The sequence below is a fragment of the Lathyrus oleraceus genome, chromosome 7 (assembly GCF_024323335.1).
Source record: "Lathyrus oleraceus cultivar Zhongwan6 chromosome 7, CAAS_Psat_ZW6_1.0, whole genome shotgun sequence".
NCBI lineage: Eukaryota > Viridiplantae > Streptophyta > Magnoliopsida > Fabales > Fabaceae > Lathyrus > Lathyrus oleraceus.
The window spans coordinates 229,686,227-229,706,234 of record NC_066585.1 but is presented as its reverse complement, the minus strand read 5'-3'; positions in this window follow the sequence as shown (position 1 = coordinate 229,706,234).

Sequence of the window (20,008 nt, the reverse complement as noted above, 5' to 3'; positions counted from 1 at the left end):
CAATGATACATTTTTAGAAAGATAATATATATTTTTATTAAAAAAATAATATAATAAAGTTAATTTTAAGATAAATATTTAAATTTTTAATCATAATTCAAAAAAATATTATCTACAATTAAAAAATAAAAAGATAATTATACTCTTTGACCTCAAAAATAAAGAATGGTGAAGTTATGATAAAAATAAAATCAATTAAGCATATTAAAAGATATATATTATATAATATAAGAAAAATTATTTTTATTACATAACATGTAAAATAGAAAGAAAAAAAAATTCAACTTTAAAACCCACAATCTTCTTTTTAAAATTTAATATTCCTTAACACTGCACTAAACCTAATAACTAAAAATTTTCTTTAATTAAAATAATATATAAAAATATATTGTTTAATATATATTAAAAGAAATTATGAGGCCCCTAAAGTTTTGGGGCCCTGTGGCACTGCTTGCACAAGCACATGGTTGTGTCATATATATATATATATATATATATATATATATATATATATATATATATATATATATATATATATATATATATATATATATATATATATATATATATATATGATCGATATTATATGGTGTAAAAAGAGGTGTATCATTTTTTTAAATGTTATTCTATTTTAAAATATATGAATCAAGATTATACAGAAACAGAAAGACAAACAAACAACAAGCTGCGACGTTACTCCTTTTTGAATTGCAAAACCAATTATCTTAAAAATTACATTTATAAATCTAGGAGATACAACATTACTATTCATAAGTCTTTGAACTCTCTGTAAAAGATCAATTGTTTCTAGTGCTAGTAAACCAAAAATGTCAAAGGCAAATGGTATAAAACACATTTCAATTATCGGAACACACTTTCTCATGTTTGATTACTTTACTTTAAGTAATTTTGAGAGTTGTTTGTCCTATAGTAAAATCGTCAGCTCTCAATCCCACCAGTGGAGAAACTCCAGTCAAGTCCACACAAGGATGTTTCCCTTTTATCCGCCTGTACACCAAAATATTTGTTGACTTAAGTGTGGATCTCCCCTCAAGTGGATCAGTCAAAACATTCACAAGCGTCTCTTTCTTCACAGATACTCCAACACATCGAAATATATCAAGCATGACATCCCTAACAAGATCATGTCCGTATTTGAAGTCTAGAAGCTCCCTATAGTGAATCATGTGTTCCCCAAATGTATCCAAACACGTTTTAAGACAAATAGAGAAAACCTCATCAATATGAAATAAAGGAATCATAAAGAGGTGTCTTAGGATAGTACGATATTCCACCAGTGACATATGTTAGCCTAATCTGTCAATAGGAATAGCAAGGAGGAAGTCTTGCGCACATGCGGCTTGCGAACAACCAAAAATTGCCTTCTACCTTGTGGTCATGTCAAACTCTACATCCACGTCCTTAACAATTTTACAAAAAGGTGCACTCGCCAAAACATGTTGTGCTTTAGGAGGGACAATGTCCTTGCTAGTAAAATTGCTAAGGTCAAAATATGAATCTCAAAACTAAGACCATCCAAAGCTCTGTCGAAATCTGAGTTCATACCATACACCCACCATCTCTCCATATATGATCTTGTAACACCCAAGATTGGAACCTAGAAGTCAAAAAAGCGTATGAGGCAACCTTAACTGTCGAGTACAAACCCAAATCCCCAACTCTAATGGGTAAAGAAACCATCATCTATTAAAGTTCTCCGAAGAAAGGACCTTCACCAACCACAATCGCTTCAACCTCTTAAGTCTTTATCAAACCAAATAACTGCTTTCTCCATATGATTAGGTTGACATGTTCTTGGGTCAAAAAACAATTTGGCAATACCCATGCAGGATCGAAGTAGAAGAATCTCACTCTGAGGATCACTTAATTATGGTAGAAGGTGCATTAGCTCAATAGCCCTGGAAGCTCTCTTCATGAACAACCTCTTAATAAAGTTGTCATCTCGACTAACAACCCCTACAAGCAACTTCATCCCCAACATCGACCTCCCAATGTATGACGGGAATAAATTCTCACGAGGGACAAGGTGGTCGGCATGGAGGGAGGTGATCTGTACGGATGCTTAGCCTCTAAAGCCTTCATTGTACGTCCATTATAAGGGGGCACTCCAAATGACCCTAACATTTTTACAACCGTTGTAAAATGGATATATGCAACCTTCCAGAGGCATTGCTTGACATTAGAGCTCATCTTTTTATCTTTCTCCTCAATATGAGCTCCCTCATAATCCAAGTTACCTTTCTTAAAGCTATCCAACACGCTATCAACTAACTTGGAAAGACCATATATGTCTCTCTAAGTAGCTAAACACTCCAAAATATGGTGTTGATGCAAGGACTTCTGATTTCTAGACCTACGATCTCAATTATTCTGAAGCTTAACTACATGTAAATTACAACGAGGGAGAAGTAACAATCGAACCCAAGCACCTACTCATCCCGAATCAACAACTACCTTATAAAGAACATCTTTCAATGAATGAGAGAAGACGACAACTAAGAGGTATACTCTTCATGGTGAAGATAGGTGTTGTAAGGACTCTCTCTCTCTCTCTCTCTCTCTCTCTCTCTCTCTCTCTCTCTCTCTCTCTCTCTAACAACCTTGCATCTAAAACAAACTCCTCGTTTGTTTTGAGGTTATCCGAGTCAGCTGTGGAAGGTTTAACAATATCTACAAGGTGACTTCCTACCTCTCATGTCTCATGAGTGACACGAATTAGACCATCGGGATGATGACATGCCTGACTCATCGCATGAATGCTGATGCACCTTCCACATAACCATTGCTCAACCACCCTTAAAGAATCTTCTAATGCCATAAATAAATTTCAATCATCCCCAATCGAATTTCGTATGACACTTTTCCGTTTGTCACTACATAGGTGTAACATCTTAAAATAAAACACCAAACGAGAAATACTCTTGCTTCCATCCTTACCATCAAAACAACAATGAAGTCCTCGAAATGGACAATGTAAATATCCTATTTGAGTAGAAACCATTAGACAATGCAAATTTGTGTTGCTCCTCTGCTCAATACAAAAGATGTCTAGTTAATTTTTTTTATCAAACACATGGCGAACAACAGCGAAAGAGCATTTCACCACGCTTCTTTAATGTCTTGCTCTACCTCATTGAACCATAAAGTCCAACATCTACAAGGTTGCTCTTAAAAACTAATGGAATATTTGTTTTAAAACAAATTTAAAAAGAGGTTTTGTTTGAAAGGGAGAAGGTGGGAGATGGTGGGATATACTGTATACTCTTTTAAATATATGTAGAATTGTTGCATTGTGGAGCTGGAAAACGCTCATAAATATGAAATATGTTTTGTTCTAATCCATTTTAAGTTTTCTTTTATTCATTTTTATAAAATCTATTTAGAAGGCTATAAGTGTCACTTTATATAATTTTTTATTTATTTAACTATTGTGAAACTTGAATTTTCCAATATATCTTCTCAAGTCTAACGCAATTGAATTTGATGTGTAAAATATATTATTTCTCAAGTCTAACGCAATTGAATTTGATGTGTAAAATATATTATGAGCGATCTAAAAAAATAGATTTTAATATCATTCTATATTTTAAATTTGATTTAACTTATCCTTAGGTCGGATGAAAGTGACTATATTAAATTTTTTCAATAAGTACTAAGGTAAAGGAATCCTTGATCACATTGATCACATCGACAACTCCAAAACCTTGCCATAGAGACGTAGTTTGGTTGCATGTGGGTTTGAAATTCGTATGGAATCAAACAAAATGCCCAAGTGTCCTAATCCAATAAGTATATGTACTTTACTACTTTGAATTGGATGTCTATAATCCTTAACGTGGAAAGATCGCATACATCTTTCCAATTGGCATAAAATAGAGATTTTCCTTGTAGCTAGTGCTATAGCTTCCAAACAATATTAACTTCTACTTCTAGAATTATAATATAGTTTTTCTCTGAAGAAACATCAACTGCCACTAATCAATTGTTTGCTTTATGTGAATGCGTGTGTGAAAGATAAAGTTGGATTTTTTTATGCCAACCAAATTGGAAAATTTATGTGGTGGTGATTCAGAAAGTCCTTAAGGAATCCGTGTATTGTACAGTGTGTATTAATTTGACGTTGAAATAAAGAAAGGGAAAGAGAATGGAATTTGCATTAATATAAAAAGATAAAAAGGATGAGCACAGTCGGTCAGGATGGCTCTTGGCAAAGATAACCATGCATGCTGTTTCATGTGAAAAGAATTTTCAAAATGCATATTTAAAAAAATTATGTTTAAATATTTATAATATCTTATTAATAAAGTGGTGACCAAATATAGAAAGAAGTATTTAAATATTTAAAAATTGCCAGCAATATAGAAATTTATGAATAATATATAGATTTAATAGTCACCAAAGAAAGTTTATGTCATTATTATTATATTAGTATAAGTAAAAAAAATATTTAAATTGTAGTAGATGGAATAACTCAACTAATATGTGGTAGATATTGAACCAAACTTCAATTTTAGATGATAGTATTTATTTATATTTATATATTAATATAAATAAATATTGATATTTATAAGTTAATTTTTTTTTAAAAAGTGTTTTAAATTTTTGGGGACTATTATAAATAAAAATAAATACTATTCATTTATTTAATTCAAAAATATTTAATGCTTATTATTAATTGAGTTTTTTTATTAAATATAAAAAATAAAAATTTAATAAATTTGTTTTTTTTTCTTAAATAATTTGATGATTAAAATTTATCTTTTAAAGATGACCAAATGAGATACGGTGAGTTTGAACAATCAGCCTCTCCATCTGATGTCAATGCAAAACTATCGGCTGAGTTATATTAACGAGACAAATTTATTAATTGATTTAAGAAATTAATTGTAGTTAATAATAGTTCTTAATCATCACAAAAATAAATATTTTTACTTATAATTATTTTTACTTAGAAATAATAATACCTCTTAATTGTAGTTAACAATAGTTCTTTATTTTACACAATTAACAAAAGCTTTTATTAATCAGAACAACAAAAAATTTAGTTAACAATAGCTCTTTGAGTGTCTTTTCTAAAAAATAAATGTTTTTGTTATAATAAAAAATATATGTATTTATTATTATTTTATATTAATAAAAAATATTATGTTTCAAAAATAAAAACATTTAATGCTAATATTTTTTTTTTTTTTTGAAAACATGAAAAATAGAGAGGATACTCCGTTGAAATTTTTGTAAATATCATTTAAAAACAAGTTATGTATTACTTTATTAATTAGTGTTGGTTGTTATGTTATGTAGGGTTAAAAAATAGAGAGTATAAATCCTTAGCCGTTTCCATCAAGAAAAGATGAAATTCAAATAAAACCGCAATTAATTAAGCTAGCATCGACAATGGACCAAAGGAGAACAATAAAAGAGAACCAAACTGATGGCAATTGCTTTGTGTCACTTTGCTACAATTTTTTCTTTTCTAGACAGGCCAGATGAGCACAATAGCTAAGAATTTGTGCATATTATATAGATAACGTTAAGAAAAAATAATAATTCGTAATGTTGTCAAAAGGTGGACCAATCTCAACATCTATCTCTTATTGTGTGATGTAGATGGATGATTGCTAATTTTCTGTCTTTTTTCTGAGTTTGAATCTGCTTCTCAATTTATGATAGCGTATTGGATTGGCTTTAATGATGAAATTAATATATTTAAATGCATGATGTTAGCTTAACACATCTTGGTTTATGACACAATTGAATACTATTATTGGCTTCTTTCATAGACTAATCACATGCTTTAAGATAAATTTTAAAAGTTGGAAAATTATTTGTTATAGTTATTTGCATTTGCATGCAAGCGTCATAAGCTTAGTTTACATTAAACAAGTTATATAAAATAATGAAGGTAGGAGGTGCTTAAATCATCATGCATGTTCAAGACATTTTTATATTTATTTGACATGTGGTAGAGTACAAAGCGACATGCGTATATAAGTTTTCAATTGTTAAAAAATGGTATAATATTATGCAGGATGCAAGATTGTAAAAGTAAATTAAATTAAAAATTGCTATAATATTATGCAGATGCAACCATAAGTGGTTTTGTCATTATTTTTATTTTTTATTAGTCGTTTTACTTTATTATTTTTTTGTTTTTGTTCAATTTAATTTATTTTAGCGTATTTTATGCTTTGATATCATGTTTTTAGTTATTTCAGGATTTAAGAAGTATCTAATAAAAAAGAGGAAGCAAAACGAAGTAAAATGCGTGAAAAAATGAAAATTTTGGAAATTCTCCATACATTTTCAAGAGGGCTGCTATGGGCGATCGTAGAACCTGATACGGGCCGTAGCATCTATTACAGGTTGTAGCAGCCAAACCCTAGCTCCCCCTCTTTTGAGCAAGCCCCATACAATTTCCAGGAGCCTGCTACGTGCACCCGTAGCAGCTGATATGGGTCGTAGTAGGCAGGAGAGAGACATCTCGATTTGTTTCCTTTTCCGGTATTTCCAGGTTGTTTGGGATCTTTGCAATTTCTGATTTTGTCAAAATTATGATTGTAATGAGAATTGAATGATGTATTATATTCCAACTTTAGAGAATTCTTCCATGAAACTCAGAGTTTGTCTTGAGTTTAGGAATCAAGTTTTTATTCTAGTTTTGACGTATTTTTTCACGGTATTTTCTCTGTACTCAAGTCTCAATTGGAACACTGGATCTATCTCAATTAAAGTCAATTTCTTGTCAGTGAGGTTAATTTCACTCTTATTTGCAATTTTTAATTTGTGATTTTACCTTTAATCATGTTTTCAATTGTGATAATTATTCTGATTGTATTGTTCCTCACCATGAGTGAGTAGTCCACTAAGAACTAAGGGTCATGAGACCTAACTCATGACTATTTCTATGATCCATCGCTAATCGATTACGAGAATTTTAACTATGATATTATTTTAAAACCTGAGTTTTCATTCAAACGCTTGTACAAAAGTAAAAAGTTCTCAAGTATCGATTGTAGTATGAAATGATATGTATCGGTACCCGAGCGCAGGTTTTTAAACAATTAAGTTTGATACAACGAAATTGCTCAGACGCAATTGAGAAACGTTCCATCTTTATAGTTGCGCAAAAGAAAAGAATCTTTGACGAATAATCTGATTGTGCGAAAGAAGACGAATTATTCGTTATAGATAGGACAACAGACTGACGAAAGTTGGTGTTTCTATATTTATCTATTTTCTATAACCGTATTGAAATTATCGTAATAAAAGTGAAGTGAACATATGAATGTTTTAGAGTAGGGATTGTGAACCCTAAGTCCTGTTTGTTTCAGAGTATTTTAAGTGATTTTTATTTAAGTTATATTACAAAAGTGCTTTTTGATTTAAGTTGTTTTACAAAATCCAATTTTCGGTCACTCTAGATATTCATTGATAGAAAAAAATTAAGTAATCAATCTTTGGTCTATGTTGTTTGATAACTTTTTACTATCTTGCACAGTCGTACACTTGTGGTGTATCAAATTTTGACACTATTGTTGGCATTGAATTTCTTTTTAGTCACCATATAGACTAGAGTTTTATCTATATTTTTATTTTGTTGTAGTTCTCTCACTTCCCCTGTATACGAAGAACTCGCTCTGTTAAGAATTTAGTCGCACATAAGCATCTTAACAACAATTCTCTTGAAGAACTCGCTTTGTTAAGAATTTAGTCGCACATAAGCATCTTAACAACATTTCTCTTGAAGTTATCAAAGGATCTTAACAACTCTTCTCTTGAAGAACTGGTTACTTATTCAAGAAGTCGTGAGATTGATCTCAAGGAATAAGCCCAAGAGAAAGAACAAATTTGTTGCTCTAAAGTCTTCAGGAAGATCTGAGAAGACAAAAGCTCTTCAAGTAGAAAATGATGAAGAGTTTGAAGAGGAATCAGAAGAAGAAGATGAATTGTCTCTTCTATCCAGGCACGTTAAATAAACTCTAAAAGAAAAGGTAAGACAAATTCAGAGGACAAAGAAGGACAAACAGTTGTTCTGAGTCCAATTCTAGATCCAAGAAGGATGGAGCTGGCAAAGAACTCACGTGCTTTGAGTGCAAGGAGTCTGGCCACATCAAGAATGCATGTCCCAAGTTAAAGAAAGAAAAACCTAAGAATAACTTCATAGGAAAGAAGAAGGGTATGATGGAGATATTGGACGATTCAGAGTCTTTAGAAAATGATTCTGAGAAAGAGCAGGCTAATGTGGCACTGATGGCTTGCACAGAAGCTCCTGCAGAAATGATTCAACCAGAATCAGAATCTGAGTCAGATTCTGAAAGGTATTTTCTGAACTTTCTGGTTCTGAGCTTGAATATAGTTTATCAGAAGTTATGGAAGAGTATCGAAATCGGACAAATACAAGGATTTGAAGAAGATTCATGTATTTGAATCAGAAGCTTACCGTAAGCTTCAGAAAGACTTTTCAAGTTTGAGTGAAGAAAATCTCATTTTGAAAAATAACAACTATGTGCCTCAAAGCAAGAGTCTCATACCTAAAAAGAAAATTCTTTCAAAATCCTCTACAGGTTCTGGTGATATCATAAAGAAATATGATAAATATTTTCAGAAATTTCTTTCCAGAAGCTTGAATAAAAGCTTGATGGCTTCCATGATTTATAGCGTTAGCAGAGACGGAACAAGGGGTATTAGCTATGATTCTGATGACGAATTTGATTCTGAAAAGGATGATAATCCCAACTCTTCAGTCCCATTTTGTCCCTTCTGTGAAACAAAATTGAGTTATTCCTAAAGGTAGAATTTCTTTTAAACCTAAGGCTAAAGCGAAACCTCATTCATGTTTCAATTATGCATACATGTATAGTTATTTTGCACAAAAACCCAAGTTTGTTAAGAACTCTGGGAAGACTAACCCCAAAGGAACCATAAATATGTGGGTACCTAAGGAAAAGTTAGTATATGTTAAAGATATCCTTAGTAGAGTTGAGACACCAGTCATGGTACCAGGACTCTGGATGCTCACGGCATATGACGGGAAGATGACATATGTTCATAAGCCTGGAACTTAAGCCTGGAGGCATCGTCGATTTCAGAGGTTATCAGAAAGGGAATATCATTGGCTCCATAACAGTAGGTAACAGTAATATCCCTTCCATTACTAATGTTCTTTTAGTCGAATGACCAATGCACAATATGTTGTCCATAAGTCAATTAAGTGACAATGGTTATGACATTATTTTCAATCAAAAGTCCTGTAAAGTTGTCAGTCAAAAGGATGGCTCAGTTCTTTCCAATGGAAAGAGGAAGAACAAAATTTATAAGATAAGACTTTCTGATCTGAAGAATAAAAGTTAAAATTTCTTATGTTTGTAAATGAAGAGCAATGAACGTGTCATAGACGATTGAGCCATGCTAGCATGAAGAGAATTTCTCAGCTAAATAAGCTTAATTTAGTCAAGGGCCTGCCAATTCTGAAGTTTGCTTCAGATGATCTTTGTGAAGCATGTCAAAAAGGCAGGTTTTCTAAAATTTCTTTAGGGCTAAAAATGTTGTTTTAACCTCCAAGCCATTGGAGCTTATTCATATTGACTTGTTTGGTCCAGTGAAACTGCCAATATCAATGGCAAGAAGTATGGACTAGTCATTATTGATGACTACAGCAGATGCACATGGGTGAAATTCCTCAGACACAAGGATGCGTCACGTTCTATGTTTTCTACCCTATGTTGTCAAGTGCAAAATGAGAAGGATCTCAGAATTGTAAAAGTCAGAACTCATCATGGTGGAGAATTTGAAAACAAAGATTTTGAAAAACTCTTTGATGCTAATGGTATTTCCCATACTTTCTCCTGCCCTAGAACTCCACAACAAAATGGAGTTATAGAGAGGAAGAGTATGACTCTACAAGAGATGGCCAAAACCATGATCAATGAGACTAGTGTGTGTAGCACCTCAAATTTGCACCTCCCATTTGTACATTCATTTCATTTTTTAGGTCATTAACATTGCATTCACATTGCATAGTCCATTGCATATCATCAGTCAAGACTGATCAGGAGAATCCATTTGTGCAAGAGAGCAAGGGTTTTTCCATGAGATAAAATCCCTATGGTGGTTCCAATGAGCTTACATGACCCAAGGATCATTTTGAAGCAACTTGGCCAAGTGTTGAAGGCTCAGAGTCCACAGTGCATGTCCAAGTCATCTAAGGCCCATAAAAGTCAATTGCAAGTCAACTGAGGGCTAGGAGATGGAGAAATGGATTGAGACACTTCATTCATGTCCCAAATAAGGTTATTCAACATGTCAAACATTTATCTTAAAGGATTTGAAGTCAGATCAAAAGTTTCCAAAAATGGAAAATGACCTCTAATTTTCAAGTTTCCAAAAATGGAAAGGTTTTGGACCAACTTCAACTCAATTTTACATCATCAAGAAAGCTTCAAATGAAATTTTGTCCAACAGGAAAGTTGAAGATATTTCTCTCCTATTTCCAAAAAGTCCAAGATCATGGATTTATGATGTGTGGTTGAGGAGATATGATCCAATCATGGCAAAGTGTGCTTAAAAATTCAAATGGCCATATCTTTTGAACCAAGGCTCCAATTTTAGTGGTTCTTTTTGCATTTTGTTCCTCATGACATGCACTTTCCAAATATCTCATTACATGGCATGGAATTCCTTTGCATGATCATATGCTCATTCATGAAGTTTTTTGAAGGAAAATTTCTAAAATCATTTTGGTTGATCATATGCATGAAATACCAATTCCAAAGTGTGCATGGGCCTTTTTTAAGTGGATTTGGGCCAGCTTTGAGCACTGTTCACGCATGCATCTCATGCATGAGGTGAAAACACCAATTTATGCACACACCTTGCAACTTGCTAATCTCACTTAGCTTTGGCTTAAACATGTTTTCAGAATGATTAGCAAGGCATATATAATGATAATCACAACTGCATTTGCCATTAACATACATTTTCAAATCTGAATCTTGAATTGATCAAAAATTTCTCTCAACAAGAACTTTCAATTTTCTCACACAAAAAGCCATTTCTCTTGTTGGAATCATGATCATGAAGTGTTTTTGAGGAGATTTGAACGTGAATTTGGAAGATTTCTTGCCAGTTTTGACCATACATGAAGCTTGAAGCATTAATGGAAGTTTCAAATTCTACTGGATTCGTGCTTGTTTGAGCTTCAATCTCTCCATCAATCATCTCAACAAGCATTGTAGAGGAGCTTTGGACCATTGCTGAGCCTTGTAGCACACGATTTCAGCTTGCTGTTCTTCAAGAGGTCAAGTTTCGATCTCAATTATTCTTGAATTCATTATGATATTTGTGTAGATCTTTGTTTGGTGATCATTCTGGTATAAAAATCAAGTGAAATGGTGCATTATTCATGAAGTTATATGTGTTTGAAAGTTTGATGTCAATTTTTATTTTCTTCGATTTGAACGATGCATGATGTTTTAGCATGATTTGTTGCTTGATCTTTGATGTGCATGAAACAAGGATTCGAATGGCATTAAAATTTTTGGATTCTGGAATTTTTCTGGAAATTGTATGAAGTTCATCTTCATCTTCATCTTCTACCTCATGAAGAAGATGAAGATCATGAGTTTTCCAGAACTTGTTACGAACTTGCTACGAATTTGCTACGAGTTTCCAGATTAGCTACGAATTCTGGAAATGTTTGCCAGGCTTAGGGTTTCATCAGTGAAACGACGCCGTTTCACTTGAGCGCGCATATTTGAATTTGGACCAGGTTCGATCCTGGCCGAGCGCTATTTTTCAAATTGCCTTGCATTTTCACATGTTTCCCTCCTTATTCCATGCCTTGGTCCATGTTGATTTCAAATTTTTTTCCAAACTTCATAAAATCATAACAAATTGAAAAATCATCCAAATCAATTCCAATTTTTTGCAAAATGCTCCTTAGAATGTCTAGTTTTCTATGATCATGATTTCCAAAATTGTGCATGGCTGGATTTTATTTGGTGCTAGGTTATGTGATCATGTATCCATTTGTGACCTTGCCTTACTCTTTCCTTTGTGAAATGCTTGATTTTAATCCAATGGACTTGAAATTTCACATGCTGATTCTAGACACATGGATGGACATTTTGGTTTTGGTTTGACATTTTTCCCATGCTCCATTTCTGTTTTATGCTGGTGCTAACATGATGTGACAATTTGTGTCACACATTTGGTTGTCTAACTTGTACAATGTGATTTCCATGCCAAATGATCTCCAATGCTTCTGATTTTTTGTGTGATGGATGTTGTGGATGTCTTTATTGCTCATGAATTTTTCCAGAATTATTTGAATCATTTCTGTTTTGATTGAGAATTTTCATTCATGATGATCATTTGGATGCCTTGAATTGGTCTTTGATTTATCTTGCACATGAAATGGACTTGCTTATTGATTATGATTTGGTCCTTTTTAGGACTTGTTCTTGAGTGAATAAACATGCTTTGTGTTGAGTTTGAGGTTCTGTTTTGGATTTTTGATCCTCTTTTGACCCTAGGCTTTGACCTAGTGGTTTGTTACTTACTATTTGAGTTGTGATTTCAGGTTCAAGTGTGCATCTCCATGATTGATGTTGCTCCTTCATTTGAGCTTGATTATTGGTTGTTGTTGGGTAACATTTGCTTGTTTTGTAGGCTTTGAGAACAATTCACTTGTGCTTATGGTTTATGTGTTGCATATTGGGTTGTTTGTCTGATATTGACTGTTGTATGATTGTCTGGATTTTGTACTGATTGATTTAGCTGTTTCCACAGGTACCTAAGTTGCTTTAAGTTCATTTGAACTTTGCTTTGCTTGCTTGTGGTTGGCATACCACTGAGGTATAATTCCTTGATCTTCATGTAGTCTGGAAGACCTACTGTTATTGGTAGACACCTGTCTGAAGCCCTCCTTAAGAGGCAATGTTTGTGAGTGTTTAATTTTGTGCCAAGCAGGTAAAGTCCTCTTAAGAGGCAATTGGCAGATAAAAGGGATGTTCAATCCATCCCCTGCTATTCAGTTGTGTCATTCACTTTGCTCACACACCATGTGTTGATGCATTGTGAATAAGAACCCAAGATCTTGTTGTGTCAGTCATCTGTGGAGAAGAGTTCCCTCATTCTGAACTCCCACACTTTCTATTTTGAGTCAAGCTCTCCCAGGCCAGGGATAAGAGTTGTGAGGTCTTACCCTCACTTCCCATTTCATCTGCTTCACCCTAACTCTCAATGTTAGGGTTAAGAGCTAAAAAACACCCCATTCCAGTTGGCTTGTTTCTACAACCTAGCCTTGTATGAGCCATTTGTTTGCATATAGTGTGTGTGCTTGCTTTATTGTGCTTGTATTTGCTTGATTGTGCTGCTTAGGCTAGCTTGCTTCCTGTGCAAGTTAGGATAGAAACCTCAACATAGGGATCGCATGCATGACAACTTCTAGGCTCGAGTCGTAGTCTCCCTAGTAGCTTGTTATCCCCCTTTGTCTCTGGTTAGGATAGAAGTTCTTTCCCTGTTTAGGGGAACTATGTCGCCCTGATCCTCATACCAGATAAGGTACGTAGGCAGGAGATGAGCTGATCTCTCCGGGCGCCCTTTTCTTTTTCAACCCCCTTTGTGTGTGTTGGAGTCTGACATAAGTCCAACGATTGGCAGTTGGTTTCCTGTGTGTGTTTGTTGGTTCGGAGTCTGATGTAAGTCCAGCGATTGGCATTCGGTTTCCATGTTTACCTGTTTGTGTGGAGTCTGACGTAAGTCCAGCGATTGGCAGTCGGTTTCCTGTGTGGTTTTGTTTGGCGTGTGTTAGCCGAGCTACGAGTGCTCTGATTCTTCTCTGGTCAGAGAAGATACGTATGCATAGGATGCGACATCCTAGCGAGCACGTTTCCCCTGTCCCGAACTACGTCGACTCTGATGTCTGTGGTGAAGGAGAATTGGCCACCCAAAGCGCAGCGGAAATTAAAATTTCTCCTTTAGAGATCCTTACGAATGGTCATGATCAGTGATAGAATATTTACCTCTTGTGACGATTGAAACCTTTGGTGCAGATCTCTTGTAACGATCAAAACCCTTTGATGCAGATCCACGAAACGATCACGAACGTTGAACGATGACAACGTCTCTACTCAGTCCACACGAACGGATTCCTTCAATCTCAGTGCTAGCTGGTATGAATGAAGGCTTTGAGTGAGAGAGAGAGAAAATGAGAAAACGAAAATAATGCAACCGCCAATTTTTGCTTCTGCACAAGGGTTCTATTTATAGAACCACTTGTGTGGGCTTCAAGCTAAAAGCCCACTTAAGTGTATTTTGGCCCATATCTTATATTATGCCCAAAATCACTTAAGCCCATGGTACCTTACCATATTTCGTATTCTACTCAAGTACAACGTACCTTACGATGTTCTATAATTCACTTAAGGGCACCGTACCTTACGGTATTCCTTAGTTACTCTATCTCTCATCAATCCGTCCTTTGTGTGTGACCCTGTAGGTTTTCGTGACGTTGGCAATTATATTAAATCACGTATTTAACATAATAAACAGTGAGCGGTATCTAGCAACACATCACTGCTACCCAAGACACGAAAATGTCAAGTGATCTGACACAACCTTCTGTGATAATAATTATGTGTATAATTACCCCTTTGCCCTTATGTCTATATTGAACACAAGGTATAGACCGTGTCATCCTTGTCCAGTTCAATATTGGGCCCATAGACATTTATCCTGTTACGCAGGATGGGCAAATTCCATCTAGGACACTCATGTCCCTCAGCATGCTTTGTGGAGTACCCATCAACTGTCTTTATGGTTATCCAGTTACGGACAACGTTGGATCAGCAATAAAGCACTCGACTCCACATCTAGGATCCATAGTGGTTTCAGGTCGAAGAGAGGTATACACCATTATCACCATGAGAATAACTTATGACACTTTGCATAACTTTCTATATAGTATTCTCATAGCGGGTCAATCCGGTATAAATATTACTCCTAATATTCATACCTATGTTTAAGACTTGATAACTCTTTATCCATGATCCATGAGATGTGATCATCAGTCTACAAACATAATAGTCTTAATGCTTTAATGTTATCCCACTTCACACTAAAGCTCGACTACGGATACTTTAGGAATAGTGTCCTTATGTTTAATGTGTTCTCATGATTAAGTCACACTTAATACATTAAACGGACTATCTATTCCAGGGACTTTATTAATCAACCATAATAAAGAGAATGCCTTTTATTATTAATAAATAATTCGATGCAAGTACCAAAATGTATTGGCCTCTAGGGCTTACACCAACAATCTCCCACTAGCACTAGAGCCAATCAGGCATACCCCGTATGCCCATCGATCTAGTATGGCCATCATGCTTCTGCTGCGCAAGAGGCTTTGTCAGTGGGTCAACTATATTGTCAAGTGTAGGTACTTTACATATTTTCACATCTCCTCTATCTATTATCTCTCGAATGAGATGATAACGCCTAAGTATGTGTTTGGATCGTCGGTGAGATCTAGGCTCCTTAGCTTGTGCGATAGCACCATTGTTATCATAATAGAGACCAATGGGATCCACAATGCTAGGGGACTATGCCAAGTTTACTAATGAACTTTTTGATCCAAACAACTCCCTTTTCTGTATTTGAGGCAGCAATATACTCGGCCTCGGTTGTAGGATCAGCAACTGTATCTTGCTTTGAACTTTTCAAGCTCACAGCGCCACCATTTCAGCAAAACACATAACCATTGGAATCATTCATATTAAAGCGTCTCAGCACCTTGTCTATGTACTCTGACTTAGGCCAAGCCTTTTATGATCTATCTCTATAGATTCTGATTCCTAATATATAGGCTGCTTCACCTAGGTCCTTCATAGATAAGCATTTCCCCATCCAAGACTTTGCTTGTTGCAGGGTAGGGATATCGTTTCCAATATGTCATCTACATATAATACCAGGAATACGATCATGCTCCCACTAACCTTCTTGTAGACACAAGGCTCATCTTCGTTCTTGATGAATCCATACAGTTTTACTGTTTCATCAAGGCGAAGATTCCATGAGTAGGTCACAGGCTCATCTTGATCCATGAGTAATACATCACCTTGATCAGATATCCATATATCTCAGGTAGGTGACGTATCCTGCCTGACCTACGCTGGTCTTGTTCTACTTGAGCAGGTTGCTCTTACACAACCACTTGTGTTTCCTGCTCTAATTCCTCCATAGGTGTATCGATAATTTGTGATTCTTGAATTTCTTCAAGTTCTACTTTCCTCCCACTGATTCCTTTGGAAATAAAATCTCTCTCTAGGAAAACTCAGGTTCGAGCGACAAACATTTTGCCCTCAGAAGGATTGTAGAAATAATATCCTCTTGTTTCTTTAGGATACCCCACAAATAAGCATTTGTCAGATTTGGGCTCAAGCTTAGTTGAAACTTGTCATTTCACATAAACCTCGCAACCCCAAATCTTTATGTAAGACATATGTGGTTTCTTACCACTCCACATCTCATATGGTGTCTTATTAACCTTTTGGATGGAACATGGTCAAGTGTGTAAGCTGTTGTCAATAGTGCATGTCCGCAAATGGAGTTTGGAAGATCAACGTGACTCATCATGGATTTAACTCATTAGGTTTCATCCTTTTAGTATTAATGTTATAAGTTGGCATTATGAGATCAAGGACATATAGTCCATTGCTCACTTGTGCAGTAGCATAGAATATATCATTCAAATAAATTGAGCAACAATTGTTCTTTATTATAAATGAAAAACCAAACTTGTCCAAACAAGAAATGGAAATAATATTCCTGCTAATTGCAGATACATATTAACAGCTCTCTAACTGAATTATAAAACCACTAGGTAAAGTTAATAAGATCCTACGGCTAAAGTAGCAACCTTTGCTTCATTGCCAACTCGTAGGTCAACTTCACCTTTTGCCAAATCTCTACTCCCTTTCAGCCCCTGCACATTTGTACAAGTGTGAGAACCGCATCCAGTATCTAATACCCATGATGCAGAAGTAGATAAATTTATTTAATAACAAAAATACCTGAAGTTGAAGTCTCTACTCCATTCTTCTTATCTTCCAGGTACTTTGGGCAGTTTCTCTTCCAGTGTCCGGTCTTACCGCAATGGAAGCAGGTGCCTTCTTTTGCTATGCCTCCATTAGGCTTCAAAGCATCAACGGTGGGTTTGGGTTTGGCAACTTCCTTGCCCTTCCCTTTATCACCATGCTTAGTGGGCCTTTTGTTCTGTCTCTTTCCATTTCCGATCATCAGAATGGACTTCCCTTTTGACTTCAGATTCTGCTCGGCAGTTCTTAACATGGCGAGCAGTTCAGGAAGAGATTTGTCCATATCAATCATATTGAAATTTAGGACAAATTGACTGAAACTATCTGGCAACGATTGCAAGATCAAATCAGTTGCAAGTTCCTTTTCGAGGGGAAAACCCAATCTCTCAAGGTTTTCCACATACCCAATCATCTTGAGTACATGGGGACCTACAGGGGCTCCCTCAGCTAACTTGCTTTGGAAAAGGGCTTTTGAAACTTCAAACCTCTCATGCCTTGCTTGCTCTTGATAGAGCAACTTCAGGTGTTCGATCATATCGAATGCTGACATGTTCTCATGTTGCTTTTGCAATTCTGAGTTCATCGTAGCCAGCATGAGACAAGCAGTTTCATTGGCATCATCGACATGCTTCTTATAAGCATCTCTTTCTGCCTTAGGTGCAGAACTAGGAGGTTCCTCTTCAGGAACAGGTGTCTCCAAGACATACAGCTTTTTATCATGTTTGAGGATAATCCTCAGGTTTCGGTGCCAATCCAGAAAATTTATCCCAGACAATTTTTCCTTGTCAAGGATTGATCGCAAGATGTTGTTAGAGGTGTTTGCTGTCATGGTTATCTACATAAGGATTAAGAAAATATAAGTATCATTGACATATTTAATCAGGCCTTTAATTAAATATGCTCCCACTATTTTACTCAAAACAAATGACCCTCATCATTTGATTCGGAAAATCCCGTTGGAAGATTTTCTAGTGGGTCGAGATCCATATTTCACTTCGTTCTAAGTCCGCGTAGGCGGATTACACAAAACTAGGTTATTTAGGTAGGAACTCCTTCCAATTGTATCTCATACAACTCTCAAAAATTCCAATTGGGTGAATAACTCCTTATTCCAATCCATCATATGGATTATTCCCAACTCTTGCTTCTAAACATATATAAGAAAATTATAATCAAGTTTGACTCATCGTTTTAGCAGTTGGATATTACAATTATCCCATCGCACCTTAACTAATTCAAAACATGCACCTCGCGTAGGCGAAACCTACATATCCGATACCAGTCTTGATGAGTGCTAAAACTTGGAAAGCAAACACATATAATATTATTATAATTTGTTTAGTTAAGTTTGGCCCATTGTTTTAACAGTTGGATATTACAATTATCCCATCGCACCTTACTAATATATAGATCATGCACCTCGCGTAGGCGAAACCTAAATTATCCATTACTAGTCTTGATGAGTGTTAAAACTTGGAAAGCATAAACTTAATATTTAATTTGAGGGAATTGCAATTTTTTTTTTGATCTCACCGGCTTATTTATCATATAAATCGTCTCTCACATGCATCAACATACATTCACATGCATCAACATACATACAAACAAAATGAAACAGTTATGGCCCCTAGCGCCATTGTTCTCCCAAGCCAATGAGAGAACCTAAGCTAACCTAATAACGATCTAAGCTTCTCCAAGCAAGATCTTCAAGGTTGTCCTCCTTTAGTATTGAATTCTTCTCCAAGCTTCTCCAAGCAAGATCTTCAAGGTTGTCCTCCTTTGATCTTGAATTCTTCTCTTTCTTCATAACATTGTCTTCTTCTCTTTCTTCACAGTATTACATTCTAGAAGAAACTCGTTTTACATACGAGGGTTTGAGATGAGAAAAGAAGTTACATTAAGAGATCAAAAGGAGAGACACGACACGCAGGTCGTATTTTAAAACCCAAAACAAAATAAAGGATAACTAAGGCCATAACTGATCACCACAAGGCAATAATAACAAACACATTATTATTATTAATTTTAATTCCTTTAATTAATTAAAACCAAATTAAATTTCGGCGATCGATCACACTACGCAGAGTTAGCCGGGGGTTCCGCTGCCCGGTCAGAAACCCCAAAATTTTGACTCTGGGAGTGTGACGACCGTCACAGGCGTGTGACGACCGTCACAGGCAATGTGAGTGTGACGACCGTCATGGGCGTGTTACGACCGTCACGCATCCAGTTTGTTACGCTTGTTACGCTCGTCACACGAGCTTCACGCGGCCAAATAACAAACTTTGAAACAGTCAACACACGTGTTCCAAAAAACCCTAAATTGACAACTCCTTGACGGCACAACCCTTGCGCCGTCACCAACCCTAATGCGCCAATTTCAGACCGTCAAACACACCTCGATTGTTGATTCAGTATGATTGATCAACATGTCATTGCTTCACCATACTAATGTCGGATTCCGAAGCAAATGACCATTGATCGCTCAAAGGAAAACAATCATTTAGTGTTCGAATGAATGAAACAGAAACAGTATATCACATATACCGTACTTTGCATTAGGATTACTTATATCATATATAAGTTGATCGGTCTCAATTGTGTAACCTATGGACGATCGATGTATCGCTGCTTCACCATACTAAAGTCGGATTCCGAAGCATAGTCAACATCAATCATCCAACTCGTACACTGATGATGCCAAATTTAATTACCCATTTAATTAATTGATTCATTCTGTCTTTTAATCATATTAATACAGAAAATAAACAACTATCCGATTCATGGTTTCGTAAGTGGCTCTGATACCACTGAAGGAGAATTGGCGACCCAAAGTGCAGCGGAAATTAAAATTTCTCCTTTAGAGATCCTTACGAATGGTCATGATC